The sequence below is a fragment of the Cavia porcellus genome, unplaced genomic scaffold, assembly GCF_034190915.1.
Source record: "Cavia porcellus strain 051 isolate PalLab524CR breed Dunkin Hartley unplaced genomic scaffold, mCavPor4.1 scaffold_25, whole genome shotgun sequence".
Lineage (NCBI taxonomy): Eukaryota > Metazoa > Chordata > Mammalia > Rodentia > Caviidae > Cavia > Cavia porcellus.
Window position 1 is genome coordinate 8,410,704 of NW_026947508.1, and position 19,890 is coordinate 8,430,593.

The 19,890-nt window shown below is 40.0% G+C and overlaps 1 pseudogene; it reads right to left on the minus strand.

The window, feature by feature from the left end:
- Positions 1 to 1,153: 1,153 nt before the first annotated feature.
- Positions 1,154 to 18,083, minus strand: LOC100721067 (arylacetamide deacetylase-like 4; annotated as a pseudogene).
- Positions 18,084 to 19,890: the final 1,807 nt, after the last annotated feature.

Genomic DNA, 19,890 nt, shown 5'->3' on the forward strand with positions numbered 1-19,890 from the left:
TAAGATTTACAATGTTTAGGTTTTATTGGTCTCGTTCTCTACTGTTTTGTTCAACTTTATAATACCTAATGAGATAGACAATTCTTCTTAAGAAAGCAAGAGGCATTATGGTAACCATTGTTGATAACCTTGTACTCTGTTTTTACATCATGTGCTATGTCTATCCTTGATTTTGACTGACAGCTTTGTTTTATCATGCTCGATTTTATTCTCTTACAAAAAAAGTAACAAGATCTAAGGGAGCAATAAAACCCAAAATGTGTAAATTTTGTTGTAATAAAGAGAGGGAAAAAAAGTGCCCTAAAGGATACAACAGCAAGGGTGTTTAGGTGTGTTAAATAGAAGACCATATTAATATTTTTGATTGGATTACTGAACACAACTATTTGCATTCTCACTGTTTGAATGTTCACTTTGTACACTTTGATCATGTGACCTGAAACACCGTTTCTAAGATGATAGCCTGTAATCTATTAACTGGTGATAGCTTACTGGTTTTTTTTTTTTTTGTAGTTCTGAATTAATTGTACCCTTACACTGTTTTACTTTGTTCTGCTTTTTTTCTCTTTTTCCTTTTAAATAAAAAATATATATAACCACATTACTCAGTTTTTGTTGGATCGTTAAACAGAATAGTTTGCACTCTCATTGTTTGTCTACTTTCTGTGCTTTAATTTTGGGACTTGAACAACTATTTATTAGATAACAATATGTAATTTATCATTGTAAGAAATAGTGCTTTCTTAACATTAACTTCTTTTGAAATTCTGTATTCCTTCTATCCTTTTTTTTGTTTTGCTTTTTTTTCCTTTAAATAAAAAAAAAGAAAAAGGGAAAAAAGTCAACAATCTTTCTGTAACCAAATAACAAACCCACTGAGAGGGAAATTAGTGAACAAAACGTTTTACAATAGCATCCAAAAAAAATGAAATATCTAGGAATCAATTTAATGAAGGTTGTAAAAGACCTCTACATTGAAAGTCACAATACTCTGAAAAAGGAGAATGAAGAGGATACTGGACCAAGGAGAGATATCCTGTGCTCTTGGGAAAGAAGAACCAATACAGTGAAAATGGCCATACTTCCAAAATTTCTGTACAGCCCTGGCAGTGCTTGGCGGACTCTGGAATTCTGAGCAGGTAAGTAGGCACCATCAATTCCAGAGGCTGGGTAGCCTGGCGTAAATGTCCTGTGCACTTTTGCTGAGTTCAGCTAGTTCGGGACCCTCGCTCAGCCCCGGAGAGGGAACTTTGTGGCTTCCTGGTGCACTGGACCAGCACAGCAGGTCCTGAGCAGGCCTATGGTGGCCTCTCTGCTCCCAGCCATGCTTGGCAGACTCTGCAGTTCTGAGCAGGCAAGGAGCGCCATCATTTCCAGAAGCTGAGCGGCCTGGTGTAAGTACCCCTTGCACTTTCCCCTGGAATCCAGCTAGTTTCAGACCCTCTCTCGGCCCCAGACAGGGAACTTTGCCACTTCTGGGTGCACTGGACCAGCCTGGCGGGTCCTGAGCAGGGCTGCAGCAGCCTCCCCTCTCCCAGCAGTGCTTGGGGGACTCTGGAGTTCTGAGCAGGCAAGTGAGCTCCTCCAGTTCCAGAGGGTGGGCAAACAGGTGTAAGTGAACCACCCACTTTCCCGGAGTCCAGCTAGTTTGGGAACCTCGCTTAGCCTGGAGAGGGAACTTTGTGGCTTCCTGGAACACTGGACCAGTGCAGCGGGGGTACTGCATGGGCCTGTAGTGGCCTCCACATTCCAGGCTGTGCTTGGAGGACTCTGCATTTCTGGGTGAGAAGGTGAAATCAGTTCCAGTGGCTGGGCTTGGGCCTGCCTGCCCCACTCCCAGTGATCCTCTCTCAATCCAGATAGCTGGGTGGCCAGAGTCCCAGGAGCTGAAGGCATAAAAGAGGATCTCCAACAGACCCCTGTGAAGCCTTGGAATAATACTTGAAACAGAGAAATATGGGAAACTGACAAAACAAAACACCAAATTACCATCTCAAACCTCCAACCGATCCAATGAACCTTAGGAATGATGTACATAGAAGAAAATGTATGCCATACACCTGAAATATTAGACATAATAGCAACATAAAGAAGCAACTCTGCGAAGCTTTAAAGGAATTCAAAGTAGAAATAATCTACCAGGTAAAAGAAGAAATGATAAAAAAAAAAAGAAGGAGATGCTGACCATATCTAAAGAAGACACAATTTAAAATTTTGAGGAACTAAACAAAAAGATAGAATCCCTGGATGAGCAATATAAGAAACAAACAGAATACATAAAGCAGATGCACAGAGATACACAGGAAATTAAAAATTCCATTGAAAGCTGTCAAAACCGCCTCAATGAAAGTGAAGATGGAATTTCAGACCTTGAAGACAGGATTGCAACTGATGAACAAGAAAGGAAAGATCTTTTAAAAATGACAAGGAATCAGAAAATAACAATTCAACAACAGCAAGTTGACACAAAGAAAAACAACATAAGATTAGGGATTAATAAAAAAAGAAGGGGACAACATAAAGGATGTTGAGGATATTTAGAGAAGTAATAGCTGAAAATTTCCCAAACATGAGATCAGAAACTGACATCAGGATCAGTAAAGCAAATAGCACTCCAAATACACATAATGAAAATAAAACTACACTCAAATATATAATAATCACCATCCCAGAAATCCAACATAAGATTAGAATATTAAAAGCTGTCAGAGAGAAAAGACAGATCACTTATAAAGGAAAACCTATCAGAATCACAGCAGACTTCTCAGCACAAACAATAAAGTCAAGAAGAGCATGGAGTGAAGTATTCAAGATCCTAAAGGAAAATGATTTCCAACCTAGACTGTTGAACCCTGAAAAGTGTTCTTCAAAATTGATGGAGAAATAAGATACTTCCATGACAAAAAAAAAAAAAAAACAGCTGAAGAACTTCATGATCACCAAGCCAATCCTGCAAAGAATATTAAAACATAGCTTAGACACACTTAGGAAAAAACCACTAAGCAAAGCAGACAATTAAACAGAACAGAAAGTAAGTATGCAACAACAGAAAGATAACATGTGAACAATAAACCAACATAGAATAGTTATAACCATTAATGTAAATGGTCTCAATGCACCAATTAAAAGAAACAGACTGGCAGAATGGATCAAGTAAAAAAAATCCAACCATATGCTCTCTACAAGAAACCATCTAACCCAAAAGGATACTCACAGACTAAAAGTCAAAGGATGGAAAACAATACTTCATGCAACAGGAATCAAAAAAAAAAAAAAAAAAAGGAGTAGCCATTCTGTTTGCAGATAATGTGAACTTTAAACCAATAATGATCAGAAAAGATAAAGGAGGTCACTACATACTGGTTAGTGGAAAACTTCAAGAGGAAGAGATAAGTATCTTAAATGTATATACACCAAATTCCAGAACACCCAGTTTGATAAAACAAGTCTTAACAGAAATGAAAAACCAATTATCAGTAACACGATTATAACAGGAGACTTTAACACACCATTGACACCAAGGGACAGGTCAACCACACAGAAAATCAGGAAAGAAATAACAGAACTGAGTCACACCTGTGAACCAATGGACTTGATAGACATATACAGAGTGTTCCATCTAAGAACATCAGGATACACATTCTTCTCAGAAGTACATGGATCATTCTCTAAAGTAGACCATATATTAGCTCACAGAACATATTTAAATAAATGCAAAAGAGTTGAAATTATACCTTGCATATTATCGGATCATAGCACTATGAAATTAGAAATTAATGATAAGAGATACTGCAAAAATCCCACAAACACATGGAAATTGAATAACACACTCTTGAGCAATCAGTGGGTTACAGGGGAAATTGAAGAAGAAATTAAACAATACCTACAAGAAAATGAAAATACAAATACAACTTACTGGAATCTGTGGGATGCAATAAAAGCCATCCTCAGAGGAAAATTTGTTGCACTAAGTTCCCACATCAGGAAAACAGAACAAATACAAATGAATAACCTGATGCTACACCTCAAACCTCTAGAAAAAGAAGAGCAAGTCTAGCCCAAAGCCAAAAGAAGAGAGCAAATTATAAAAATCAGAGCAGAAATCAATGCAATAGAGACTAATAAAACAATCCAAAGAATCAGTGAATCAAAGAGTTGGTTCTTTGAAAGTATAAATAAAATTGATAAGCCCCTAGCCAATCTTACTAAAAAAGGGAAGAAAAAGCACAAATTCATGCAATAAGAAATGAAAAAGACAAAACCACTGCAGACTCTAGAAATACAGAAGATCATCAACACCTATTTCAAAAACCTCTACTCTCAAAGACTTGATCAAATAGAAGAAATAGACAGATTCCTAGAAACATATGAAGTACCAAAGCTAGATCAAGAAGATGTACAACTGCTGAATAACCCAATTTCTATTAATGAAATTGAAAATATAATTAAGTCCTTATCTACAAAGCAGAGCCCAGGCCCAGACAGATTCACTGCAGAATTCTACAAGAAATACATAGAAGACTTAATGCTGACACTCCTCAAACTCTTCAGTGAAACTGAAAGGGAAGCAATCCTTCCTAAGTCATTCCTGGAAGCAAATATTACTCTAATACCAAAACCTGATAAAGACCCAACTAAAAAGGGAAACTACAGACCTATCTCCATAGTGAAAACAGATGCAAAAATCCTCAATAAAATATTGGCAGATAGAATGCACCAAATCTTCAAGAAGATTATAAACCATGACCAAGTGGGATTCATGTAGCTGGATACAAGATCAATACTCAAAAATCAATAGCATTCCTCTATACTAACAACAAAATCACAGAGAGAGAAATAAGAGAAGCCATACCCTTCACACTAGCAACCAAAAAAATTAAATATTTAGGAATTACACTCATGAAAGAAGTGGAAGAGCTGCACATAGAAAATTATAATACACTGAAAAAAGAAATTGAAGAGGATCTCAGAAAATGGAAAGACATCCCTTGCTCATGGGGAGGAAGAATAAATATTGTGAAAATGTCCATTCTCCCAAAACTATTAACCCTAACCCTAACCCTAACTGTAACACTAACACTAAACCTAACCATAACTCTAACCCTAACCCTAACCCTAACAGTAACCCTAACACTAACAATAAACTCTAACCCTAACCCTAACCCTAACCCTAACAATAACTGTAAGCCTAACCCTAAACCTATCCTCTATCCCTATTATACAGATTAAATGCAATCCCAATAAAAATGCCACCAACATACCTCATAGATCTTGAGAAATCACTCCTAAAATTCATCTAGAGCCAGAAGAGACCTAGAATAGCATAAGCACCTCTGTGCAACAAAGACAAGGCAGAAAGCATCACAATCCCTGACTTGAAATTATACTACAAAGCAACCATAGTAAAATCAACATGGTACTGGAATCAAAACAGAGCCAAGGTTCAGTGGAATAGATTAGAAGATACACTACAAGTACAAACACACTCAACCACTTTATCTTTGATAAAAGGGCCAAAAAGTTTCACTGGAAGAACGAAGTCTCTTTAATAAATGGTGTTGGAAAAACTGGCTCTTCAATTATATCTATGAAAAAATATTTGATATCACTGGACATTTGAGAAATACAAATTAAAACAACATTGTGATGCCACTTCACCCAAGAAAGAATGGCTATTATCCAGAAACCAACCAACAACAAATGCTGGCTGGGCTGTAGGAAAAAAGAAACACTTCTCCACTGTTGGTGGAGTGTATAATGGTGTAACCACTGTGGAAATCAGTGTGGGGATTCCTCAAAAACCTAGGACTTGAGGACTCACTCGACCCAGCTATTCCCCTTCTGAATATCTTCCCAAAAGAATTAAATCATCATACCATAGTGATATATGTGCACTTGTGTTCATAGCAGCACGATTTGCAATAGTTAAATCTTGGAAACAACCTACACTGCCAGTGACTGAGGAATGGATAATAAAGATGTGATACTTTCATACAATGGAGTACTACTCACCTACAAAGAAGGATAAACCCTTTTATGAGTAAGTCGATGCAACTTGAGTTCATACTATTAAGTTAAATAAATCAGACTCATATGTGTAAACATATTGTATCACTAATGTGAAAAGCTGAAACTGTATGTGTGTGTGTGTGTGTGTGTGTGTGTGTGTGTGTGTGTGTAATACAGTTAAGATAGTTATACTACTGAGTTCTCTGAGTTTATTGAAAAGGAAGTTTTGCACGGGTACTATTTAGACAATTGCATATAGATTTCTTGTGCTCTGGGTGATTTATCTGGGATTGGCAATGTGCAATGTATGTACCAATAATCTCCTGATTATTGTGTTTTGAAATTTTGTTTTATTTTCATTTCTATATGAAGTAAAATGGATTTTTAAAAAGTTAATTAGAAGCAAGAGTTGTGGCCATAATAGTTCTCTTACAATGATATTAATGTAGTTTTTAAGTATATGTTTGTAATCAGATTATTTAGGCAAGGTATTGTGGTTTTAACCTTGAATTTTGAAAACTCTTTGAATATTTGCTTTTGGTGTGGATAAAGTGCAACAAAATTACATATATATAAGTTATATTAATGTAAATGTAAACAGACCAAGACATGTTAACTTTTCACAAACCTGACACTGGAGACCATGGTTTAAGGGGATGTGTTTGGTTACCAAGTTGACCAGGGTTGGATTGTGGTGGATTAATTAATGCTCAACTTATAACACCCAGGTTAACTGAATCAGCATGGTTTTGGGTGTGGAATGTCCAACTGATTGTTGCCAATATTATAAAAAGAAAACTGGAGAGTAAGATGCTAAATTGCTGATTGCCCTGGAGAAGCTGTTCTCATTATCAGAGGAGCTCAGATCCTGGCTGTTGCTAAGGATGGCTGTGGTTCTTTTGGGAAAGCTCTGGTCCTTATATTGAGCATCGCTTTCTGGCTTCCATGCAGATCCCTCAGCCTGCTGCTACAGATCGTTCATTCCACTGGCACAAATTTTCTGGCTTCCCCTATTGTCCTTTGGGCCTTCCCAGTGCAGATCCTTGATACAGACTTGCATGAGATGTTGTCACTGGTACTATGCCTCTAGCTGGACTCTTGGAGGACATTGCCATGGGATCCAGAGCCTCAGATATAGTTTTGGGGCTTTGGTTCATGGAAAGATATCTTACATTCTTTTGCATTTTACTTTTTGGGCAAATATTACAAAGTATCTTATAAATTATGTGTCCTTTAAATCTATTCTCTTGTAGATGCTGGCTACAACAGGCTATGAAATTTTTTTTAAGTCAATGATCTTGATTCATTCAGTTCTAATGAATAAGGTGTGTACTGTGTTTGTACTCACTTTATAGATGAAGGAATTAAGGCACAAGAGTTAAGTACTTTGCCAAAATCACATTGTCATGGGGTCAGAAATCCAAGATGTGATCCTACTTTGCCTGGACCTAATGTCCATGAGTTAGCATTTTCATGCTACATTGTGTTCACCCACTGCCACCCTGAATCTCTTTTCTCCTTGCCTAATTCAGTCACAAGGTGTTATGGACACTGTCTTGACGTAATGCTTAAATTGTAACTCCATTCTCTTGTCCCCAACTTCCAGCACCACAACTATATCTGTCCTTTTCTTATTCCAGGACTTGCTGCAATCTCATGCGTTGATTTTATTTGTATTTCTTTAAAAATCACCTTCATATTTGTTTTTGCTTTGTCAAAATGTGGTGGGGAGGTTGAAGCATTTCTATAGTACTTTCTCTCATCATTCAATATTTTGCAACCCATGTTTCAGTTTTCTCCAGGACAACTTTTCTAAAACACAAACCAAATCCAATTGCTTTCTTGATTAAAAATGGGCTTAGGAAAAAGCCAGATGCTTCTGTGTCCCTCACACTTGTGTGACCTCAGTGGGGTCCTTTGATACTGAGTGCCAGTTCATTTTTTCTTCTAATTTTTCACTCTATGAAAGTTTTCAAGTTGAGGTGAAACATCTCTTTCTTGAAACAATCTTTTCCCCAACCTTAAAATGATTAGAGTAGACCCAATCAGTGCATTCTGACAACATTTTAAAAGAACCCCATAATCCTCTTGTTTTTCTTGTCTGTTTCTGCTACAACATTAGGCTATCTGAGTTACTGATGATATTTGGCCAAGATTTCTTACCCATTCCTGAAAGTGATTCAGCCAGACCTGTAACAAAGAAAAGGTCTCAAGAAGGCTGTTGGTTATACCCTATGTAATCTCCTGTGACTCACTTCTGATGGGATGTAGCAGAAGTGCTATTATGACATTAGAGTAGACCTGGTGGCTGGTGCAATTTATCTGTCTCTCTGTTGCTGCTTTAAAAAAGCAAGATCCATTTGGGGAAGAACATGTGGCAGGACAGAGTGGGTGGTACCTAGAACCTGAGGATGGTAACAACTGTCCAGCATCTAGCAGAACACTGATATCCTTAGTATTGAACCTGAAGGGAGGAGGTTCAGCCTATCAACCTGGTAAACTTACAGAACCTTCTCAGTTGAGCCTTAGATGAGACCACAGCTCCATACCTTGATTAGATCCCCACAGAACAGTAAGAACCCAGCTAAACTGTATCCTGACCCACAGAAACTGTTAGGTAACGAATGTGGTGTGACATAGAGCCTCTTGATCTACCAGTCACAGGTGAGAGTGTTAGTACAAAGCAGCTATCACTTCATGGAAGGGAGAATCTTCAAGTTGATTGCTGTGGTGTGACTGGACACCAGCAGACATGGAGCTTTTATAGGTACATGGTTTTTGAGCAAACATGGACTTATGTGGCTACTGTGAGCCTAACCAGCATGCAGGACAGAGATCTTCTTCTCTTTCCCAGGGAGCAGAGATTATGCCACTGACCAAGGAAGGGTAAGTGCTTTGTAAAGCCAGAACAACATAAAGTTTATTAGGGAAAGGAGGTCATAACTTCACCTTTATGGAATATACTTTACATCCCAGAGAGCAACTAGAGATTCCTAAAACCACTTTGGTTCTGAGAACTTTTTCTTAGCACCCTGGGATCTGCCTTAGGAATTCTGATTAACACTGGAGCCCAGGCAAACACATGGTTTCCCAGAGCTGACTGTTTCTTCCAGTCCCCCCCATCTCATATCTTTTCCTATCTATTTTTTACTGTAATCCTCTAAATCTTCCTACAGTTCAATCTAAAAGTACCTGTTTCCAGGGAGACAGTCTTTGCAAGAGCATGTGTCAGGCCTACCAGGAACCATGAGATGAACCTTTCTCCAGCAAGGGTATTTCTGTAGCAAATGCTTCGTCATCACAGGTATGAGTTCACCATGAACACTGGGACCAGTTGTTGATGCTTATTCTGCATAGATTTTATGGATGAAGGCTTCAAGAAAATTTCAGAAGCATTTTTTCTTACTTTCATATTTATGGTGCTGAATGAGAATCAAAGTGTTTCTAGATGGAGGACCAGATATTGTTGGCACTCGAAGGCAACATAATTTGTATTTTATTGAATATGAAGCTAGATCATTGTTCAATTATATCTCATATTGCTTTTCTGCACAGTGATGAATTCATTTCCTTTCACAATAAAATAGAACTCAGATGCTCCAGTGGCTCAGGCATCCCCACCTTACCCTATTGAGGTGTTCAGGGTTGCTATCATATATGTCTTTCATTTTTTAGTTAGTTTTTTTGTAGTGCCAAGGGTCAAACCCAGGGCTTTTGGCTCCTAGACCAGTTCCCTTATGTTGCTTTATTAATACAGCACTACACACTCCTTTAATGTAACTGACTGTAGCATTTGCAGTTTTCTGACAGCATGGAAAAGAGACAAGCTTCTTATCAAAGAACAATAGGCACCCATGAAATCCATCCTCCACATGGTACCCTCTCACTGGGACCCCCCTGGTCTTCCAAGAGCTTCTTGCAGAGCAAGGTGTCATTATGAAGAAAGACATTCCCAAAGCTCACCAGGAAGGCCTGGGGAAGCTGAGCAAAGATCTCATCATCTGCTAGGAGGGGCTCATAATCCACAGTGAAGATACATTTAATTTCCAAATAGGCATCCTCATTAAAAGATGCAGGGAACTGGGGCTCCTGGTATTGGTTCTTGAATCTCTTGGGGATGTTGTCAGAACTAAGCCATTTCCGGTACTTTTTCCAGGTGTCTGGGGGTATAAAAGAACCTTTCAGGATGGTGTCTTTTCAGGAGAAGTCAATGGCTGTGTATTTACACAAAAATTTTATCATGAGATCTGTAGTGAGTAATGAAACATTTTTGCTTTGTTGAAACGATGGTAATTGGAAATTGATTCCCTGGACAATTGGATAAATCAGGACCTAAGCCCTGATCTGAGGAAGATCTTTCCTGCCCAGCAAGGCCTGGATGGTTACAATCATTAACATTCCTCCAAAACTTTCCCTGCAGGTCACTACATAGGCAGGATCCACACCATACGCTTTCAGTCCCTTGAAGACGTAGATGGTATCATTTGTACAGTCCCATAGAGTATCAAGGTAATGATACTCAGGGAGCTCCCGGTATCTAAAGAGGAAAAAAACGCAACAAAGCTCAGGTGTACATAGTTGTCACTGCTGGTATTTAAACAGTTTCCTCTACATCCTTAGGAGAACAATCCAATCACATCCTCTGACAGATGTGTTGAGGTCAGGTAACCTTGTTTTTATTTTATGTGATTGTGAGGAATCTTCCCAGAGTCAGGATGGCTAGGATTCCTGATTCCAAGCCCCAGCTGTTTCTTATGGATGCTCAAAAGCCACACAGTACTCTGTGGGTTGAGGGTTACTGGCTTCAAAAGGGGAATAAACCACAACGACAGAAAAAAGACAAGTGAATCTACTGCTGATCCCACTGCCTGTCAGGGGCAAAATAGGGAAGGGTACAGTCAAGGTGAGGTCATTTTTGAAAGCAAGCATTAAAACAGCAACTTCCCTGCTCCTAAAAATTATTAATACTGTTTTTCAGGATGCAGGTGTCTAATCGTTGAAATGGCCTTAAAATAACCTTGAGGGCCTCGTTGAGCCAAAATTCTCTAATGAGTGGAATGAGAAAAGGCAGAAGTCATCTGAACCAAGTTTAGAAAAAATAGTGCCCTCTACAGTTTTGGGATGAATCAGAATTGCCCACAATTTCTATCCAGATCTGTGTACCAGGAGCAGACTATTCCACTAAGAATCGTGCTTACAATCTTCAGCCTTCTGTTTCACCTTGCCAAGGACTGTCTAAACTCCTGTCTGAGGTCATTCAGGAAGGTGGATCTGAAGGATCTCTGCCTTCTTATCTGATGGTCTTTAGTGGAAAGCTCTTTCTTTCTGCAAAATATGGGTGCCGTAATTTTGGCTATGGTATATCAGGCAGAAATTCCTTGTTCTGTTACACTTTCAGGCAGGCTTTTTACAAAATTAAAAATGTGATGACTCCACCCATTCTTATCCAATGACTCAAAATGTTACTTTCTTTTTCAAGGCAAGGTGAAAGTGCACAGAGCTAAGAGTTGCTCAGAGCATAAAGATGGAGAAAAAATTAACGAAGCAGCAAACAAATGCAACCTAAGCTGTGTAAGATCCCAGAACAGTGACTGATGAGAATCATTCTGAAAATTGGTTATCAAAAGATGTCTCTGGAAGGAATCCAAAAGCAAGGAAAAAGATCTTTAAAATGCATTACTAAATACAAAAGAAGCACAATCAAATGAATGCAAACAAGATTGGAATGCTAGTGAAAGGATGAATCCAAACAGAAATTGTTTGACTAATCTGTTTGAATTAGAAAACTTATCTGAACAATTATTGTTGTTCTAAATATTTACTGGAGTTGATTTTTGTCTCTTCGGTTCCAACAGTGTAAATTTAAAAGTATCAGAAAAATATATTCTAATTGTAGGTTGATATTTAGGAGAAATTCTTAAGGAAAATAGTACCTTAGCATGGTAGGCTTCAAAATTGGTCAAGCAATAAATTTTCCCTATAAAAATGATATAAGTAGACTCATAATATAAAATATATGACTTCAGTTATGCTTGTTTTACCTGGTTACTCTCATCAGACAAGATTAGAGATTCTAAGTGACTTATTCAAGTCACTCAGCTATGTACAGCTTTGGGGCAGCGAAGGCTAGAGGAAGTTCATTAGCTAGGCAGATTCCTAGAGCATGGTTTTAAATTTCCCTTGCTTATCTTCTGTGATGTGTGATCTCATGCAGCAAGAACAAGAATCCTATTGAGTAAGTACCACTGCCTTTCCACCCTCCAGAAAGACCCCTCATCCAGAAACTACCATAGTTGTGTCTTAAGACTCTTCACATGGATTCCTGCATGGCTGGCAGTTGGTAGGTAGGTAGGGAAGGAGGGAGAGAGTTAGGTATGTATGCAGATAGGTTGTTAATTTTACTTTATTTTTCTTTGTTTTTGCCTGCAATGTTGAGGGTTAAAACCAATGTTCCACACTAAACTACATTCCAATAACCATCTCTTTTTATTTCTTATTTTTCAGCAAGGGTTTCATTGAGATGCTAAGCTGCCCAGGCTTGGCTCACACTTGCAATTCTCCTGGCTCAGCCTCCCAGTGTCTTGGGATTCAGGCATGTGCCGCAGCATCCATCTCAAGCTATTTTAACAATGTAATAATCTCCTACAGGACCATCACTCCAAACCCGGCCAGGACATTGACCATGACTTTGAGCCAACCCTTTTTACTCTAATGTCTTCCTCCAGCTGGTTCACCTGAGAATAGACTTACTTTGAATCCTGAATCTGTTGCTCCCTTTTCTGCTCTTTTGACATCCCTTTGTTGCATTTATGAATAAATCCTAGAAGCCATTTCATTTTTACTTGCATTTTAAAATTGTTTTATTGTTTTATTTTTTACTTCATATTGCCCTGATAACAGTCATTCACATCATGGTACACCCTTTTGTTTCACTTACTGAATGGCCTTGTGATACTCCACAGCAGCCCAAGAGCCTCTCACCTTGCTGATCAGTGCACTTCCCTGCAGCAAGCATCTTTCCAGGCTTGTGCTACTTGCAAAGGAGCTGTGCTTGTGTCATGGGTGTGTATGCACCAGTGACTTTGGGAATGGTTTCATTTTCTACTCTACATCTTCCAGGAATCCCTACTCCAACTCTTTACCACCTGAAGTAGCCTCTGAATTTCCCAGGTACTCTCCCCACTGACACCAGCTCAGTGTCTGTTTCCTGAGCCAGGAAACTGCACAAGTTGTGGTAGAAGTCTGCAAGATAAGAGCAGGCCCAGTGTGGCTCATGAGGTGAGCCCCACACTTTCCACTACAGGCCAAAAGAGAACAGCTGCTTTGTGGGTGCTGGGTAAAGTCCTCCCTCTTTTCAAGCTCTGTTACTGAAGTGACAGTGCAGGGCTCTGCCTTGGGAATGTCAGCTGTCTGACCTTATCTCCTGAACGTCAGAGATGGAGTAGACCTTGGAGCTTATCTTCCACAATGTTTAATTTTACCTGGAGGAAAGTGAGGACCAGGAAGTTTTAAGAAGCTGAAATGAGAAAAGTTAATTTTGGTAAATTGGATGTGCCAGCTCAGGGTGGTAAAATTTTTCTCTATTTACATTGAGAAAATAAGAGATGGTTGAATGGAATGTGTCTGTGTGCAGGGCATACATCTTAAGTTCTAGAAGACAGGTCCATTCACATCAATGGACAGTACATGGGCCCATTTGAGCCCACAGCCTATTAAATGCGTCTCTGATTCTTCCTCTTTCATGTCGTGCTCCCAGGGAGCCTGTCCGCGTCCTCTGCTGGGGTGACTTCCAACCTCTGGGATCAGAGTTCATGGGTGAGGTTCAGATACTGGGGGCTCCTAAGTCACACCAGATGATGTCTATGTTTAGGGGACCATAAAAGAAGGTTGCACTGTCATCAAGGCTATAGGAAGTACTGATGATGGAGCAGAAATGAAGACAGATGGGGCTGGGGATTTAACTCAGCGGCATAAGCGCCTACCTTGAAAGCAGGCAGTCGTGAGTTCGATCCCTGGTACCCATAAAAACGAAAAAGACAAAAAAAATGGAGACAGATATACAGATATACTGATATACTAATATACTGAAGGGTCATATGATTCAGAGGTCCAGTCTATGACAAAATTCTGTAACAGCAAGTGACAGCCCTGCTGCTTATCAGATCCTCTGGCAGCTTTTAGAAGTCCTGAGACTTGGGACCACTCTAGGGAGAGGCTCAGTGAGCATGGGGAAGGGTCAAGGTGGGTTGGAACTTCAGCTCCCACTGGAGTTTAAAGACATCCAGGGCCTGGGCCCTGCTGACCTGTCCAGCTTCATTGCCTACTCTATCCCCGACTTCCTTTTTGTAACAGAGCCTAAGCTGCTTCTCCTTCAGAGCTCTGCCTTCCCATCTCCTACTTAGATTGAGCAGGGCTGGGTCAGAGTGAGGCAGGTGAGTGCGCTGTGGGTGCAAAATCCAGGGCCCCAGGACTGTCTGTCTTTCACATAGGTTATATATATATATATATATATATATATATATATATATATATAGCTGCAGAATATTATAAAACCAGCATTAATGCCAACCCTGCCAGGATGAGCAAAACATAAAGTTACTCAGACCATTGGCTTCTGTGTTTACATCAATTACAATATTTTGTTCATGATAGATTCTTTGGTTTAATATTGTCCTTAATATTACAGTAGAATTCAATATTCTTTCTCCTTCTGACAGTTTGGCTTTCCTCATTTTGCCCTCACTGAGATTCTCTTGCTTCTTGCCCTTTGTCAGAATGTCACTTCTCCACTGCTACTCCGTAGTCCCAGCTTCTCCTTACCCACTATGCCCAAGCTCAAATGTTGCCTTCTTGAGAAATTTGGTCTGTTTGAAGGGACTCAATTGCAATAAGTCTGTATTCCAGGACCCTAACTTATCAACCTGGGAAATTACTGATTTATCTTGATTCTCCTGTGTTATCTAGCTTCCTTATTTATCTGGATTCTCCTATACTATCTAGCTTCCTCTGTTGTGTTGATTTCTAAGTATCTGTGTCCCCTGCACTTATATAGAATCTAATACTAACTAGGTGCTCAGTAGATATTTGCTCACCCATCCCTGCTTTTACCATTGAAAATGACATTTTCCTAAATACAGGGAGGCACTTGTGGTAGGAGTACCTTGGTGCTTCTGAGAAAGAAGTGTATTCACAAAGGTAGCTTCTGTAGTGACATATTGTCAGTTGACTTCTAAATGTAGCAACAGTTACAGTTTTGGAATTATAGGTAGGAATGGATAGTATATTTTCATTTCCAGTGACCAGCACTCTCGCTTTCAATTTAGAGGGTTCTACAGAGGAGAAAGCCTTTGCATATATGAAATTTTGATATGTCTCCATCTATCCATGCATACATGCATGTATCCACCCATTTGTCCATTTGCAAACACATTCAATTATTCACCCATCCATGTATTCATTCCTTCATTCATTCATTTGAGTATAAACATGGTGGATTGTGCACATGGGAGGCAGTAACAAAATAAATAAACTTCCCTGCACTGTTAGAATTTCCATTCTGAATTGGAACAGAATGATAGTAGACAAGGAAACACAGGCAGATCAAGATCAGGTTGGATTGTGAGTAGTGCTGCAGAAACATTTAGAGGATGATGTCTGGGGTGGAGACAGGAAAGTACAGGACTGTAGAAGTGGGAGACATATTCAGTTAACAGCATGTTGCGAGTGTCCACTCTGGGGAGGGTTATTTGCAATAAAACAGGAGAAGCATGAATTAGTGAGCCAGACAACAAAGGGAGAGGAGAATCCTGAGAGGCAGAGGGAGCAGCACATGCAGAGGACAGGGAAGAGGGACACTCCAGGCTGTGGTCGAGCAATGGCAGCTGGAGTTGGATGTAACTGAGCCAAAGAGGAGAAGTTTGGAAATGCACTACAGTGCTGTGCTGTGCTCTACTTATGGGAGAGTGATGGGTTGAACCCAGAGGCTTTTCCCTGGGCTGCATCTTCAGTCTTTAAATATATTTTTTTGTCACATGGTTTCAAGAAGTCACTAAGTTTTGTCCAGGCTGGACTGGAAATCGTGATCTTCCTGTCTCAGCCTCCCAGAGTACAAGCCTTATAGATATGTACCAATATGTCTGGATTCTGCCGTTTTTAAAAGTTTCCTTTGGTGTGAGAAAAGACAAGATGAGGGTCAAGACTCACTTGTAGAATGATTTCATAAGTAAGTAAGATTGAAATCATGCCTGGGCCATTTTCAAGGCTAAAATAAAACAAAATATTAATATGATAGAAAGAAACATGACTGTAGACCATGGCCTCTATACAGAAGATTGCAAATTTAGCTCCTCCTGAGACCAAGAGCCTAGTTACTGAGAGCAAAGATGGCTATTCCACAGACATGGCAGCCTGTGAACAAAGGTATGGGGGGTATATTTTATTTTTACATTGCCTCAAAGGAATATGATTATTAATTATTTATGAGTTTACTAAAATGGGCTGCAATGGCTTTAACTCACTTGGTTGATCTCATCCTGATTGCCCCTGAATCCAGCCTCCTCTTCACAGGAAGAATGGAGGTCTGTCCCTCTGTTTAACAATTTGCTTCCTTTCCCAAGGACTGTAGCAGCTTACTTCTTGGACTGACCAGTTGCTGGGTTTTTTTTAATGCTCCACAATGTAGCTGCCTTCGTATATCTCATCTTTTATTAGCTTTCTGACTCAGTGAGCCACCTGGACTTTGAGGTCAGATCACCTGGATTCAAATCTGACTCCATAGTTTGTTTGCTGTTCAGCTCTGAGCAACTGACTCCACCCACTCTAAGTCCTGTTAGCTCCCAGTCTACAGAGATGGGGTGTGAAGGACTAGTTTCAGGGAGTAGATGGTTAATTAGGGTCATAGATTTGAACTGTGGTGGCCTTTTACAATTGAGCACTAGGCATACGTAGAGATCATTGTAAGACAGATGGGACAGTTTTCAGCTGTGAGTAGGAGGGTGGGGGAGGAGTCACACTCAGTGCCCTGGCAGCCCCACTGGGACATTGCTGCCCACACCTGGATAGAGAGTGTGCTATTACAGTCACCATATTTACTGACATGAGCCCCTGTCTTAGTCTGAATTCCTCGAATGAAGCTCTAGATGCAGATTCCTTTTTCTCCTTCCTGACAGTTTGTCCTGTGAGTGCGGGTGCTTCTGTGTAATCCGACAGCTTTCCTATCCCACACTGCAGGGAAGATTCTTACTCAGGCTGCCAAATGTCCCACTTCCTTCATGGTAGAAGATGACGCCTCGCTGGGTACTGGAGGATGCTGCCTTGGGCTGGAACAGCCTCACAGGGATTGTCCCAAAGCAATGATCAGTTACCACCAAAATAAGATTCTTCTTTGATATAAGTCTGTTTTGTAGACTGGGCTGTGACCTGAGTCTGTTTTGCCCTTCAGCAGGTGAATACCTGGCCACGAAGCTCCAATAAGAGGCTGGACAAGAACAACAAATGAAGAGGTGTGATTCCTTCTCACGAGTTGCAATTTTCTTTTGGCTTCCATTGAAAACATCTCTGACTCAGCTGATTCTATGTTGGTTTTTCTCTGTTTGTTTGTTTTAAGACAGAGTTTCATTTATGCAGTCCAGACTTGCGTTGAACTCACATTGTAACCCAGGCTGTCTCCAACTCACAGCGATCCTCCTGCCTCTGTCTCTTAAGTACTGGGATCACAGGTGGGCACCACCATGCCGGACGCTATGCTGGTTCTTAACTTATGTCTGACCATGTTATTCTCATCTCCAAGGAATGTTATACCTTTGGTCATTGCTTTATTTTTTATTTTTAAAAAATATGCTGGGAAAGCTGCTATTTTTAGTCTCAATACCATTACCTCCATGGACTTTCCTCCCTGCTTTCCCTGAATGGTTGACCCAGAACTTGCCAGCTCCTCCTACTGCAAGGGTGCTCCATGAGAGGACTGCCCTTTGCATTCATTCTGTGCTCTCAGAACGCAACATGCAGCCGCCCCCAGAATGGGGTCAGAGCCTTTGTGCAGTTGGGGACACACCTGCAGCTGCACATTCATCCATGGCAAGTGTGGTGAGGGCTGCCCACAGAGCTACCCTGGTTCAGGACTGATTCAGTCCAGACTGTACTGTGGATTTATTGCAAAAATACTATAAACAAGGCCACTGTTTGTCTTCTTTCTTGGATGAACCAAAATCAGAGGATATTCTGCATTTGTCACAACAATGGGATGACAAGGCTTTAGCTGACCTTCCTGCTGCACATCTGCAGATTCTCCCCCATTTCTGTGACCTACACTTAGCAATGGGTCCTGTGCAGAGCAGTCACCACCTCACATTTGCTGAATACAAAACCAATGAAGTGACACTAAATGAATGAGATGGTGAGTACAGACATCCTTGCGAAGCAAAACAGCACACACCTGCAAAGGGATCTTCAAACAGCCAGAAAGTCAGCAGTGAAAGGAAACTAGCTCCAGCTTCTAGCAAGTAGGCTTGGGTTTACCAAAATCAGAAAATTTAAAACTTAAAGGAAGCCTACTTTAGTGATGAAAACATCATGCTCCAGAGAAGTCACAAAACTTCTATATCACCCAACTAGCTACTGGAAGACAGGGCTTGGCTGGCTATGGGCAATCTGCCTATTTTACTCAGAGCTGAGAGCTTTTAAGTCAGGATCTGCATATGGGAATTACCAATTATTTAAACTTATCTTTACTTTCTGTGGTTTCTCTCTCAGATGGTGTATTGTTGCTGGTTTATTGCTTATTGACAAATTTTGTGAGCTATGGAACCCTGGCTAGAATAAGAATGGGAGAGCTGGCTTGTTGTAGAGTAGACATTTGTATCACTCCATTTCTTGTCTATTATGAACTCGCCACAGTGGGCATTACTTGCAAACCCTGTGCTTTTTTTTTTGTTGTTGTTGTTGTTGAACAATCTGAGACTCTAGAGATTTCAAGGTCATCCAGTAGAACTGGGCCTTGAATTTTGCTGATTTTCACGATCCCAAATGAAAATCCATATGACATCTTTCTGTTAGTCCAAGGCTTCTAAACTTTGACACTACTAACATTTGAAACTGGGTAATGTTACCATGAAGGAAACAGTTCTGCTTCCTGTAGGATGTTTAACATTTTTTTCTGGCTGCTACCTATTAGATGCCAATAGAATCTATCAGTTTGGACAACTGAAAATGTCTCCAGATGTTGCCCAATGTCTTCTAGGAAGGGGAATAAGCATTTCTGGTGGAGAACCATTGGCCTGTACTCTGGAAGCTTCTACATAGAATGGGTTCAATATGGATTCACATAGGGGACCTAACTAAGAATATGAATTGTATCTTGCTTCTACTTTGGTAGAAAAGTAGAGCTTGGCCTAATGCTTCCTGCTTGTATGTACTGCAGCTAGACTGCCTGGGTTGAAATCTTGTGTCTCTGCCTCACTACTAAATGACTTTGGGCAAGTCATTTAATCTGACAAAGTTGGATAGCAGTATTTTAGCTTATGAAGGGCAAAATAAAATAGAATAAAATGCGCAAACTCTATTTGTAAGGAATCAGAAGATGCAACCCCCAAATATGTCATGTTGACATAAGGATTCAATTGATTTGAAGACAATTGAGAAACAGTAAATGAAATAAAACTCTCTTCCATCCCCTTATCTGTCTAAAAGTGAAAAATTAACTTCCATTTGGCATGGAAAGAATACAGCAAAGCAAAGCTAGACTCTTAGCAATCAGAGATTGCACAAAGGAAATCTAGATACCACAACTAACAAACAATCCTTGTCTTCTGTAAGTTTCCCACATAGGTTTACCTTCTCACCGTTTGCATTCCAAGAAACCTAAATGTCTTTCCCTTTGTCTTT